The sequence below is a fragment of the Muntiacus reevesi genome, chromosome 1 (assembly GCF_963930625.1).
Source record: "Muntiacus reevesi chromosome 1, mMunRee1.1, whole genome shotgun sequence".
Lineage (NCBI taxonomy): Eukaryota > Metazoa > Chordata > Mammalia > Artiodactyla > Cervidae > Muntiacus > Muntiacus reevesi.
Genome location: NC_089249.1, coordinates 79,462,017 through 79,476,666, shown reverse-complemented (window position 1 = coordinate 79,476,666; position 14,650 = coordinate 79,462,017). Strand labels below are relative to the sequence as shown.

Sequence of the window (14,650 nt, the reverse complement as noted above, 5' to 3'; positions counted from 1 at the left end):
TAAATAAAAAACTTCCCCGGAAATCCAGTGGTTAAGACTCCACGCTCTTGATGCAGGGACACAGGTTTGATCCCTGGTCAGGGAACTAAGATTCTGTGTGCTGCTCAGTGCAGCCAAAAACGGGAAAATAATATATAATTAGTAGGATTATGGGGGAAAAAACCTTTTTTTTTAATTGGCAGTGCTGTGCAGTTTGCAGGATCCTACTTCCTCAACTAGGGATTGAACCCAGGCCACAGCAGTGAAAACACCAAGTCCTAACCACTGCACTGTCAGAGAATAATTATGAAAATTATTTTGACCTCATCCATCCCCTGAAATGGAGAAGGAAATGGCAACCCACTCCAGTATTCTTGCCTGGAGAATTCCATGGACAGAGGAGCCAAGCAGGCTACAGTCCATGGGGTTGCAAAGAGTTGGCCATGACTGAACTGACTGACTGAGCAACATGCCCTGAAAGGATCTTGGGGATTCACAGAATCTGTGGACTACGCTTTGAGACCTCTGTTTACTTGCTCTATTACCCAATGCCCAGCATACAGTAGAAATATAATGAGTGCAGACTGAATGGGCAGTCCTGGCACCTGCCCCAGGAGGTCTGGGAGCCAAGAAGGAGGGTGCGGTGGGAACATAGGGATCCCTTTTTACCTCAGTTGAAGTGTGGGAATTGTCCACCTGCCCATCCGTTCCCCTGCCGGTGTAGACAAATGTGAGTGATAGTTTACAACTCTCAGTGGGGCTAAGGGCCCTCCTTTCCCTGCTCCGGCCACCCACCCCACCCCCTTCCTGAGCAGGCAGGCAGGAATGTGAATGCGGGGGAGAGGTGGCTGCAGTTTCACCTCCCCCATGGGGAAAGAAAGTGCCAGACATTTCTTCAGTACCATCCATCAAGTGCAGACAGGCCCCTCCTCCGACCTCCCCAAGCCTCTTCCTGGAGTCCACGCCCAGCGGCACTGGAGGTCAGGATGGTCCAGGGAGAGCTTGGAGGTCTGCCTTGGGGACAGGGCTCCTTGATACACAAGTGGCTCAAGAAAGGTTAACTTGACCTCCCTTTGTCTAATAAGTCTTCTTGATATCCTGTGCGCCCTGCCCACCCTTTTTGGCCTCAGTCAGATTTGATTTATTGGGAGAGGGAGCCAGCACAGTCAAGTCCTCACCCTCCTCTGCTGGGGACAAATAGCTCTGGGAAGGCCTAACACAGAAGGGTGGTTGCCTTGGTAACACGGCAGCACATCCAACTTCCTGATGGGCCCTGGTGGCCATGTTGACTCCCAAACTCCCATTCCGCCTCCCCCGGGGTAGTGACAATCCTAGAAGAGAGAGGAAATGCTAAAGAGAACTGTGGGGCCTAAGAAGTCAGATCAGGGTGGAGGTTGGGATATCCAGGAGACTGGGGCTTTGGAGAGGGTAGACTGCAAGAGATGAGGTGGGGAAGGAAGCGGGGAGCTGATAGACTGAGGAGCCCCAGTCAGACAATTGTAGGAAATTGCCGGTCAGATCCTTCCGGGGCAGCCTGGCTCCGCTGCGGGCACTTGGGAGGGGAGGGGGCTGGGGGAGTGGGTGTGAAGACAGGCCAAGGGAGTCGCTGACTTCAGTAGCTCGAGAACTTTCACTGGAACTGAGGAGATTTCCTTCCGGAGTTAGGCCCCCGAAGCCAGGAAGGACTGGGAAAGCCATTACTGAGGGGAGGTGGGGGGGCGGGTAGGCGGGCAGGGTCTGAGGCGAGCAGTAGCGCCCCCACCCGCTAGCCGGGGAGACGGGTTTGCGCCAGGACCTCCGCCCACGCGGGAGGGGCTGTCTAGCCTCGCTTGAGTTTCGCCGGCTGTCCCGCGGAGTAGGTCTGGGAGGGTGGGAGGCAACAGGGTTTCCCTGGAGTATGATAAGAATAATAACAACAGTAATCATTGGCATTCGATTGTGCCTTGCAGTTGACCAAGGCTTTCACATACATTATCTCATCAGCCCACGTGACACCCTTGGAAGGGGAGGGAGGGAGCGCAGCTGGAGGTAGGAGGGCCCCGCTGTGGTCCAGCTGCGGGTAGGAGGGCCCACAGTAGACAGTGTGCGGGAGGAACCAGCGGTGCGAGAGCCGGAGACCCGAAAAATAAAAGAGAGCTGACAGAAAAAGACAAATATCTTCACACACCACGCCCCCCTCCATCCTCTCTCTTCTGTAGGTCGAAGAGCTCGGGTAGTTTATTTATTATAGCAATACATTTAGTGATAATGTTTTAAAAATGATTTATACCTTTCAGGACAGATCCATGGAATCTAATTAGCAGTAGAGGTCAGTTTTGCAGCCTGAAAGTCATTTTTTTCTTTTTAATTGCAAGAGCTGTAAAAATATAAAAATAAATTAATTAACCATTACAAAAATACCTAATGCTGTTCAGGGAGATTTAATCTCATTGAACTGGAATGCAATTAAGAGTCCAGGCGAGGTGTTTACCATCAAGATGCTGATAAATCTGGATGCTGGTGAGGAGGATAAGGCCTTAGAAAAGAGAAGGTGTGGGGCAGGAACCCACTTAATTGCAGTGCTAACCGCAGGTGTAGTGAGGGGGTCCAGATGGGGAAAAATCCTATCCACCCAGTTCCCTATCACAAATTTCACCCGTGAGTGAGTGGTCAGGCTGGTTGCCCTGTAAGAACCTTTCCATAGCAAAGATTCCATAATCAGATGCATCTGTTAATCACTATGACACCTCTTCTGGACTTGATGCATTCCACTGTTACTGTCTGCGTTAGACTTTCAAATGTGGACTGCACATGGCATACATTGACTGTTGATAATGTCCTGTGATCAGGTCAACTTATCTTGTCTCAGCCCACCAAACTCCCAGCAGGCCAAAACCAGGCCATCATACCATATATAACTCAGGATTCAGAACTGGAGCAACCTCAAATCTCTAGCAAGTGAGAGGCTATATGATGCTGATTGGAAGGACTGATGCTGAAGCTGAAACTCCAACACTTTGGCCACTGCATGCAAAGAGCTGAGTTATTGGAAAAGACCCTGATGCTGGGGGCAGGAGGAGAAGGGGACAACAGAGGATGAGATGGCTGGATGGCATCACCGACTCAATGGACATGAGTTTGAGTAAACTCCAGGAGTTGGTGATGGACAGGGAGGCCTGGCATGCTGCGATTCACGGGGTGGCAGAGAGTCGGACACGACTGAGCGACTGAGCTGAATTGAACTGAAGAGCCTAATTCTGGATTCAAATTTCAGCTCCACTTAAAACATATATTTTGGCCTCTCTGTGTGGCATGTGGGATCTTAGTTCCCCCACCATGGATTGAACCTGTGCCCCCTGCAAAGGAAGGGTGGAATCTTAACCATGGGACCTCAAGGGACAACCCTCTGCCACCTATAATCCAAGTAGCTTTGGGCAAACTTCTCAACTTCCCTAAGTGTCAATTTTCTGCTCTAACGTGGCTGTTGTTGGTCAGTTGCCAAATCATGTCCGACTCTTTGTGACTCCAAGCACACCAGGCTTCCCTGTTCCTCACCATCTCCCGGAGTTTGCCCAAGTTCATGTCCACTGAATCGGTGATGCTATCCAATCATCTCATCCTCTGTTGCTCTAACATGGGAATGATCATAGAAAGACCTACCCCATAGGGTTGCCTGGAGGATTGTTTTTTCCCATCATATCCTTAGAACACTTAAGGGCAGGTAATAGGAACTCATTAAGTTTGCTGCTATTATTAAAAAGTCTATATTATGCAAACTATAATGCTAAATGTGAGGAGTTACTGATATCCAGGGACAGTTGTAAGTGAAATGCAACATGATTAGACCCCTCAATGAGAGGTAAGATCTAAAAATCTTATAAGAAAAGCTAGAGGTTATGCATTTCAACTGCTTATCTGGGACTGAAACACTTTTAAAAAGTCTGTGTATCTTTCATGGTCTACTGGAAAACTTTCAGGGACTTGGAACTAAGACCATTCTGTTTTTGAACAGCTGTGATTAGAATATTCTTCCTGATATAAGAAGATGGAGATATTTCAATCATAAGAATTCCTTTTGAGGAAATAATTTTTGTTTACAGACAAGGAAGCATGCTCATGCTCCTTCAACTGCCTTCTAAGGAAGGCGCATCTTGTTGTATGAAGAGTCCTTTGTTTTTCTGAGCCTCGAGCTGAGTTTTTATATAAATTGTGAGCTCAGGATGAGCTTATCTAATAAATCCACTTGTGTGACAGTTGAGAGAAGAAGCAAGGGTAGAGATATTCCAATAGCTGAACAGAGACTTTGGAGACCAGATATTATCTAATAGAGACTTTTAAAAAAGAAAAAAAGAAGTAGTGATTGGAGTTCCCTGGTGGTCCAGTGATTAGGGCTTGGCATTTTAACCTTCAGAGCCTAGTTCAATGCCCTGTTGGGGAACTAGGATCCCACAAGCACTGCCAAAAACAAGAAAACAAAAAAAACTTATGACTTTATTGTTTTCTAGAAATGACACACTTCTATAAAGAGGTACAGAGAAGAAACTAAAACTTGGCCATTGAATAGTTATTGTTAACATTTGATGAACATCATTCCAGTATGAATTGTAAATTCTTTGATGTTGGATATTTAATATAAATTCCGTTTATGTTTATGGAAAGGCCAATCTGCCTCTTACCTTTTCCACTGGTCCTATCACTGCCGTTTCTAGCTCTGTAAAAGCCTCCTCTCTCTTCCAAGGACAACCTGACCCCCTAATCCTAACCCCCCTTCCTCCCCCACCGTCCCCCCCACTGGAGTCTCAGCAATATAACATCACTAGTTTCTTTAGAGATTTCTCTAAAATCTGACTTTAAACTCTGTACCATTCTGGGTGAGCTCCTATGTGTTCACCCTGGTTCATCAACGTCCTTTTGACAGCCTACCTCCCTGTCTGGAGCACAATCACTCAGGTGAAGTCTAAGGAGTGCAGAGAGCAGGAAACTGTCACCTCCTAGCATCTGTCAAACGATGGGCTATTATGGAACTTGTGGTCACACATATCCCTCTCTCCCCCGACCTCCACGGTTTTTCTGACGTTGCTACTGTTAATACAAGTCTCTCATACCGTATTCTTTTTTCAATTTCAAAACAAAAAATACCTATTTTACTAAAGATTCCATATAGATGATGACGAGGAGGAGGGTTATGTCACTGAGAGCACAATCAGTTCAGTTCAATTGCTCAGTTGTATCCGACTCTTTGTGATCCCTATGAACTGCAGCAACCCAGGCTTCCCTGTCCATCACCAACTCCTGGAGCTTGCTCAAACTCATGTCCGTTGTCAGTGATGCCATCCAACCATCTCATCTTCTGTCGTCCCCTTCTCCTCCTGCCTTCAATCTTTCCCAGCATCAGGGTCTTTTCCAATGAGTTAGTTCTTCGCATCAGGTGACCAAAATACTGGAGCTTCAACTTCAGCATCAGTCTTTCCAATGAATATTCAGGACTGATTTCCCTTAAAATAGACTGGTTTGATCTCTTTGCAGTCCAAGGGACTCTCAAGAGTCTTCTCCAACACCATATTCAAAAGCATCAGTTCTTTGGTGCTCAACTTTCTTTATGGTCCAACTCTCACATCTATACATTACCACTGGAAAAACCATAGCTTTGACTAGATGGACCTTTGTTGGCAAAGTATTGTCTCTGCTTTTTATTGTGCTGCCTAGGTTGGTCATAGATTTTCTTCCAAGGAGCAAGCATCTCTTAATTTCATGGCTGCAGTCACCATCTGCAGTGATTTTGGAGCCCAAGAAAATAGTCTCTCGCTGTTTCCACTGTTTCCCCATCTGTTGGCCGTGAAGTGATGGAACCGGATGCCATGATCTTAGTTTTTTAAATGTTGAGTTTTAAGCCAGCTTTTTCACTCTCCTCTTTCACTTTCACCAAGAGGTTTTTTTAGTTCCTCTTTGCTTTCTGCCAGAAGGGTGGTGTCATATCTGAGGTTATTGATATTTCCCCTGGCAACCTGATTCCAGCTTGTGCTCATCCAGCCCAGCATTCCACGTGATGTACTCTGCATATAAGTTAAATAAACAGGGTAACAGTATACAGCCTTGTTGTACTCCTTTCCCAATTTGGAACCAGTCCATTGTTCCATGTCCGGTTCTAACTGTTGCTTCCTGACCTGCAAACGGATTTCTCAGGAGGCAGGTAAAGTGGCCTGGTATTCCCATCTCTCGAAGAATTTTCCACAGTTTGTTGTGATTCACACAGTCAAAGGCTTTAGCATAGTCAATGAAGCAGATGTTTTTCTGAAATTCTCTTGCCTTTTCAATAGTCAAACGGATGTTGATCTCTTATTCCTCTGCCTTTCCTAAATCCAGCTTGGACATCTGGAAGTTCTCGGTTCATGTACTGTTGAAGCCTGGCCTGGAGGATGTTGACTATTACTTTGCTAGCGTGTGAGATGAATGCAATTGTACTGTAGTTTGAACATTCTTTGGCGTTGGAATGAAAACTGGTCTTTTCCAGTCCTGTGGCCACTGCTGGGTTTTCCAAATTTGCAGGCACATTGAGTACAGCGCTTTAACAGCATCTTTTAGGATTTGAAATAACTCAGCTCTAATTTCATCATCTCCACTAGCTTCTTCCATAAAGATGCTTCCTAAGGCCCACTTGACTTTGCACTCCAGACTGTCTGGCTCTAGGTGAGTGATCACACCATTATGGTTATATGGGTCATGAAGATCTTTGTTGTATAGTTCTTCTGTGTATTCTTGCCACCTCTTCTTAATATCTTCTGCTTCTGTTAGGTCCATTCCATTTCTGTCTTTTATTGTGTCCATATTTGCAAGAAATGTTCCCTTGGTATCTCTAATTTTCTTAAAGAGGTCTCTGCTGCTGCTGCTAAGTCGCTTCAGTCGTGTCCAACTCTGTGCGACCCCATAGACTGCAGCTCACCAGGCTCCCCCGTCTCTGGGATTCTCCAGGCAAGAACACTGGAGTGGGTTGCCATTTCCTTCTCCAATACGTGAAAGTGAAGACACTCAGTCCTGTCTGACTCTTAGTGACCCAATGAACCAAAGTCTATCAGGCTCCTCCGTCCATGGGATTGTCCAGGCAAGAGTACTGGAATGAGTTGCCATTGCCTTCTCTGAAGAGGTCTTTAGTCTTTCCTATTCTATTGTTTTCCTCTATTTCTTTGCATTGATCATTAACGAAGGCTTTCTTATCTCTCCTTGCTATTTTTTGGAACTCTGCATTCAGATGGATATATCTTTCCTTTTCTCCTTTGCCTTTTGCTTCTCTTCTTTTCTCAGCTATTTCTAAGGCCTCCTCAGACAACCATTTTGCCTTTTTGCATTTCTTTTTCTTGGGGATGGTCTTGACTACTGCCTCCTGTACAATGTTACAAACTTCCATCCATAGTTCTTCAGGCACTCTATCAGACCCAATTCCTTGAATCTATTTGTCACTTCCACTGTACAATTGTAAGGGATTTGATTTAGATCATACCTGAATAGTCTACTGGTTTTCCCTGCTTTCTTCAATTTAAGTCTGAATTTTGCAGTAAGGAGTTCATGATCTGAGCCACAGTCAGCTTCTGGTCTTGTTTTTGCTGACTGTACAGAGCTTATCCATCTTCGGCTGCAAAGAATATAATCAGTCCGATTTCGGTATTGACCATTTGGTGATGTCCATGTGTAGAGTTGGCTCTTGTGTTGTTGGGAGAGGGTGTTTGCTATGACCAGTGCGTCCCCTTGGCAAAACTCTGTTAGCTTTTGCCCTGCTTCATTTTGTATTCCAAGGCCAAACTTGCCTGTTACTCCGGATATCTCCTGACTTCCTACTTTTGCATTTCAGTCCCCTATGATGAAAAAGTCATCTTTTTTTTGGTGTTAGTTCTAGAAGATTTTGTAGGCTTTCATAGAACTGTTTGACTTCAGCTTCTTTTACATTAGTGGTTGGGGAAAATTCTTGGATTACTGTGATATTGAATGGTTTGCCTTGGAAATGAACAGAGATCATTCTGTCATTTTTGAGATTGCACCCCAGTACTACATTTCAGACTCTTTTGTTGACAGTGAGGGCTACTCCATTTCTTCTAAAGGATTCTTGCCCACTGTAGTAGATGTAGTGATCATCTGAATTAAATTTGCCCATCCAGCATATTTTAGTTCACTGATTCCTAAAATGTCAAGGTTCACTCTTGCCATCTCTTATTTGACCACTTCTAATTTACCTTGATTCATGGACCTAACATTCAAGGTTCCTACACAATATTATTCTTTATAGCATTGGACTTTACTTCCATCACCAGTCACATCCACAACTGAGTGTCATTTTTGCTTTGGTTCAGCCGCTTCATTCTTTCTGGAGGTATTTCTCCACTCTTGTCCAGTAGCATATCGGACATCTACTGACCTGGGGAGTTCATCTTTCAGTGTCATATCTTTTTGCCTTTTCATACTGTTCATGGGGTTCTCGGGGCAAGAATACTGAAGTGGTTAGCCTTCTCTGGTGGACCTCTTTCTGTCAGAATTCTCCACCATGACCCGTCCATCTTGGGTGGCCCTACCTGGCATGGCTCACAGTTTCACTGAGTTAGAAAAGGCTGTGAGCCATGTGATAGCACAATATTCCTACCTAAAAACTCATTAGACAGGCTCACTGTCTCCTCAGATTCCCTCTCCAGCCAGCCGCCTGCCAGGATGGATCCAGGTTTTGTGGGTCTGGAAGCTTATACAATTTGGTGGATCCTCTTTAAGAAAGACAAAACAAAATTGGCAATGAAATATTTAATTAGAATGTGAAGATAAGGTTACAAATTAAAAATTTTACAAATTTTAAATTTCCAAAAGCTGACAAACATCCAAATATCCCAAAATCCAGAAAAATAGCTATCTTTTTTCTCTTCCATTTGTTATTTATTTATTTGGCTTTATTGAGCCTTAGTTGCGTCCTATGGGATCTTTTGTTGTGGCACACACACACACACGCTCTCTAGTTCTGGCTCCCAGGCTCAGTAGTCACAGGGCACAGGTTTAGTTGCTCCGCAGGATGTGGGATCTTAGTTCTCCAACCAGGGAACAAACCAGCATCCCCTGAATTGCAAGGTGAATTCTTAACCACAGGACACCCAGGGAAGTCCCTCCATTATTGTTGATTACAAGACATTGAATGTGATTCCCTGTGCCACACAATAGAACCGTGTTGTTTCTTTTATATATAGTAGCTTGTATCTTGGAGAAGGAAATGGCAACCCACTCCAGTATTCTTGCCTGGAGAATCCCAAGGGACAGAGGAGCCTAGTGGGCTGCCATCTATGGGGTCACACAGAGCTGGACATGACTGAAGCAACTTAGCAGCAGCAGCAGCTTGTATCTGCTAACCCAAACTCCTAATTTATCCCTCCTTCACTTCCTTTTCCCTTTGGTGACCGTAAGTTTGTTTTCTATGTCTGTGAGTCTGTTTCTGTTTAATAGATATGTTCATTTGTGTCATATTTTAGATTCCACATATATACAATATCATATGATATTTGTCTTTTTCTGATCTAGTTCACATAGTGCATGTTAGATAACTGAATATATTCCTGATAGGAGAGAACTTCTGTCTTGACTAGTTATCAATGAAAGCTGAATTCTCCCTCTACAGTTTTATATATCTGATGATTGGAAGGATTTTCCATAGACTATTTTCTGGCTCTGTATATTTCAAACCTTGTTTCTCCTCTGCTAACCGTGTGCTTCCAGTGCTCAGCATAAAGGATATGTTCACATGCTGTGTTTATATAGACTCTGGTCCTATTCCTGTTACCATGTTGGATGAGCCTGCTTAGACCATGGTAGACTCCTCCTGAAAGCTATTCCTACATGGAAATGATTCTCAATAACTGTGCATGAAAGTGACTTCAAACTATGTCAATATATACAACTGAACTCCAATAAAATGTAGTGCCAACTCAACCTCACCTTAGCCAGATCATCAAAATGCCTATGGCCACTTTCATCAGTTCAGTTCAGTTCAGTTGCTCAGTCGTGTCCGACTCTTTGCGACCCCATGAATCGCAGCACGCCAGGCCTCCCTGTCCATCACCAGCTCCCTAGATAGTATATTAAAAAGCAGAGACATTACTTTACCAACAAAGGTCTGTCTGGTCAAGGCTATGGCCACTTTCATACTATGCAACAAAAGGGGAAGCTTGTAGAGGGGCCAGAGTGAAAGAGTGGTCTTAGCAAATTATAGTTAAAATATCTTCCTTTTGCCGATTTTACAAACACATGTGAGCACATTGCTAGACCCTCTTCCAGGGCCTTGGAAGCAATCAGTGAAAGTAAGTAGCTCTGAAGCCTGAGCTCCATATGGAATCTCCCTCTTTGGGCTTCCCTGGTGGTCTAGTGGTTTGGAGTCTGCCTGCCAATGCAGGAGACATGGGTTTGATCTCTGATCCAGGAAGATCCCACATGTCGCAGAGCAATTAAAATCTGTGTATCAAAACTACTGAGCTCGTGTGCCTAGAGCCCACGCTCTGCAACCAGAGAAGCCACTGCAATGTACCGCAATGAAGACCCAGCACAGCCAAATAAATAAATAAATCTAAAAAAAAAAAGTCTACCTCTTCTATACCCAGCTTATATCACCTTCCCTATATCACCCCTGGAGAAAGAAATGGCAACCCACTCCAGTATTCTTGCCTGAAGAATTCCACGGACAGAGGAGCCAGAGGAACCTGGTGGGCTACAGTCCATTAGGTCACAAAGAGTCAAACACGACTAAGCAGCTAACACACACACACTCACACATCACCTCTAAAATTTGCCAGGATCCAGTTCCCAGGGGATCTCAGAGCCTCTCCACTTCCTGAGATATAATCAATATATTCTATTAGCTTCAGGTATAAAACATAAGGATTCAATATTTGTGTACATTGCAAAATAATCACCACAGTAAGTCTAGTTAACATCCATCACCATACAGAGTCAGTCTTTTTTCTTGTGAGCACTTTTAAGATCTACTTTCTCAGCAACTTTCAGATAGACACTACAGTATCATTTACTATACTCACCCTGCTATGCATTACATATCCATTATTATTTATTTTATAACTGTAAGTTTGTACCTTTTGGCCATTTTGCCACTCCACTCCCACCACTGGCAACTACCAGTTTGTTCTCTATATCTATGAGTTAAATTTTTGTAATTGTTAATTGTTTGTTTTAGAGTTCACATATAAGTGAGATTGTGTGGTATTTGTCTTTCTCTGATTTATTAAACTTAGCAAAATGTCCTGAAGGTCCATCCATGTTGTCTTTTTTTTTTTTTTTGGCTGCCACTGGGTCTTCGTTGCTGCATGCAGGCTTTCTCCAGTTGCGGAGAGCAGGCTTATTTCTTGTTGCAGAGCAGGGGCTCTAGCTGCGCAAGCTTCAGCAGTTGCAGCACAAGGGCTCATTAGTTGTGGCTCTCGGGTCCTAGAGCATGCAGGGTTTAGTCATTGTGGTCACAGGCTTAGTTGCTCCACACCTTGTGGAACCTTCCCAGACTAGGGATCAAGCCTGTGCCCCCTGCGTTGACAGGTGGATTCTTATCCCCTCTGCCACCAGGGAAGTCCCATGTTGTCTTAAATAGCAAGATTACATTCTTTTTCATGGCCAAATAATATTCCATTAAATATACATACCACATTTTCTTTATCCATTAAGTTAACAGAAACTTGGGTTGTTTCCATATCTTGGCAATTTTAAATAGTGCTGCAGTGCACGTGGGGATACCTATGTCTTTTCAACTTAATGTTTTCATTTCCTTCATCTCAATATCCAGAAGCAGAATTGCTAGTGCATATGGTTGTTGTTGTTTAGTCACTAAGCCGTGCCCAACTGTTTGCAACCCCATGGACTGTATGTAGCTTGCCAGGCTCCTCTGTCCATGGGATTTCCCAGGCAAGAATACTGGAGTGTGTTGCCATTTCTTTCTCCGGGAGATTTTCCCAACCCAAGGATTGAACCTGCATTTCCTGCACTGGCAGGCGGATTCTTTACCACTGAGCCACCAGGGAAGCCCCTTATAGCCTCTTTTAAGTTAAACTAGTTGAATTTTAAAGTCAGCAATTGTGCTCGCTTCAGCAGCACATATACTAAAATTGGAACGATACAGAGAAGATTAGCATGGCCCCTGCGCAAGGATGACATGCAACTTCGTGAAGCGTTCCATATTTTTCATGTAAATCCATGGCTGATTCATGTCAATGTATGGCAAAAACCACTACAATATGGTAAAGTAATTAGCCTCCAACTAATAAATATAAATGAAAAAAAATAATAAAGTCAGCAATTACCCAGCTGCAAAACAAAATCTGTATATAAAGATACACTGTGAAAAAATTCTCTTGCATCTGCTCCATTGTCATCTATATCCATGTAAATATAAGCAAGCACTTTTATTAACTTTTTTTTTGTTCTTACCAAGTTTCTTTATGTGAGCATGAGCACACACAAATATATATTATGTTTTCCCTTTTTTACACAAATGGTAGCATCTTGCTTAGCTCACTTAATAACATATCTTTGAACTCTTTTCATTCAACTTGGAAATAGTTTCTTTTCTAAAATTTATTTATATTTAAATTGAAGAATAATTGCTTTACAATATTTTGTTGTTTTCACCATACGTCAGCATGAATCAGCCATAGGTATACATATGTCCTCTCCCTCCTGAACCTCCTTCCCACCTCCCACCCTATCCCACCTGGAAATAGCTTCTTTATTCTTTTTGAGCTGCATAGTATTAATTTTTGTGTTTATGTCATAATCTAGTAACCTAGTTGATAAACATTGACATGTTTTCAATATTTTGCTCTTTTTTAAGTCTATTTTGTTTATTTACTTATTTTGGCTGAACTGGGTCTTTGTTGCTGTGTGCAGCTTTCTCTAGTTGTGGCGGTCGGGGGCTACTCTCTAATAGTGGTGCATGGGCTTCTCATTGCAGAGGCTTCTCTTGTGGAGCACCAACTCTAGATCATGCAGGCTCCAGTAGCTGTAGTGCATGGGCTTAGTTAGTTGCCCTGTGGCATGTGGAATCTTCCCAGACCAGGGATCAAACTCATGATCCCTGCATTGACAGGTAGATTCTTAACCACTGGACCACCCCGGAAGTCAAATATTTTGCTGTTTTATGCAATGTAATAATGTTGAATCAGATTCGTCTACCAAATGTGTACTCTCATATCTTTGTCATGTTGCATGCAGTATATCTGCAAGATAAACTTCTAGAAGTGAGGTTCCTGAGTCAAAGAGTATATATGTTTGTAGTTGTTATATCTATTTCAAATTGTCCCCATATAAAGTTTACCAACACGTACATCCAACAACCAAACATGAGTATGCCTAATTCTCTAAAACTTTGGAAAATTTGGGATTTCCAAATTTGGGATTTTTGCCAACCTGACAGATGAAAAGTGGTGTCCCAATTTTGTTTCATTTGTTCCATTTTAAAAAATTGAGGTAAAGCATATATACATAGTAAAATATACAGTTCAATCAATTTTTACATACGTATGCCATCACCCAGGCTTCCCAGGTGGCTCAGTGATTAAAAACAAACAAACAAGCAAAAATCCTGCCTGTCAATGCAGGAGATATAAGAGACGTGGGTTAGATCCCTGGATTCGGAAGATCCCCTGGAGGAGAGTGTGGCAATCCACTCCAGTATTCTTGCCTGGATAATCCCATGGACAGAAGAGCCTGGCAGGATAAGGTCCACAGGGTCACTAAGAGTCAGACATGACTGAAACAACTTAACACGCATGCATGCACATGCATGCTATCACCCAAATAAACCATATAACCATCACCCAAATAAAGATCTGATTGCTCCTGGTACCTCAGAAGTCTCCTTCATTTCCCTTCCCAATCAACACCTCCTCCAACCCTCGCCTCCTCAGAGTTAGTCATTATTCTTATTTCTACTGGCATAGATAGCGAAGTATTCTTGAACTTCATATACATGAAATGGCACGATATATGCTTGGTGTACTTAGTAAGTCTATATTCTTTCTTGTTTTTTGTAAGACTTTATAAAAAGCAATTTAAGGTCCCACCAAAACTGAGGGCCAGGTACAGAGATTTCCCACATACCCTTTGCCCCTACATATGCATAGCCTCCTCCATCATCCACATCCCCCACCAGATTGGTACACTTGTTACAACCGATGAACCTACACTGACACATTATCATATCCAGACTCACTAGGTTACCTCAGTGTTTACCTTGGTATTGTACATTCTACAGGTTTGGACAAATGTATAATGACATGTATCCATCATTATAATATCGTACAGAGTATTTTCACTGCCCTAAAAATTCTCTGTGCTCTCCTCACTCATCCTTCCGCCCATCATTCACCCCATGGCAACCAGATCTTTTTGCTCTCCATACAGTTTTGCCTTTTTTGGAATGTCATGAAGTTGGATCATACAGTATATAGCCTTTTTCAGATTGACTTCTTTCACTAAGTAATGTGCATTGAGGGTTCTTTCATGTTTTTTCATGGCTTAATGTATCATTTCTTTTTGGTGGTTGGTTGGGATTCTTTCAGTCAACATTATGTCTGTGAAATGCATCCAATGTTGTGAGAGTTTGTTCTTTTTTACCACTATATATTATTCCATTGTATTAATATATCTATAATTATTTATCCTTTCTATTATTTTTCTT

General features: G+C 43.1%; 1 non-coding gene across 1 annotated transcript; it reads left to right on the top strand.

The window, feature by feature from the left end:
* Window positions 1–12,047: 12,047 nt before the first annotated feature.
* On the top strand, window positions 12,048–12,154 carry LOC136156629 (U6 spliceosomal RNA). Its single transcript, XR_010661122.1, has one exon. It is a non-coding gene; the product is annotated as a U6 spliceosomal RNA (small nuclear RNA).
* Window positions 12,155–14,650: the final 2,496 nt, after the last annotated feature.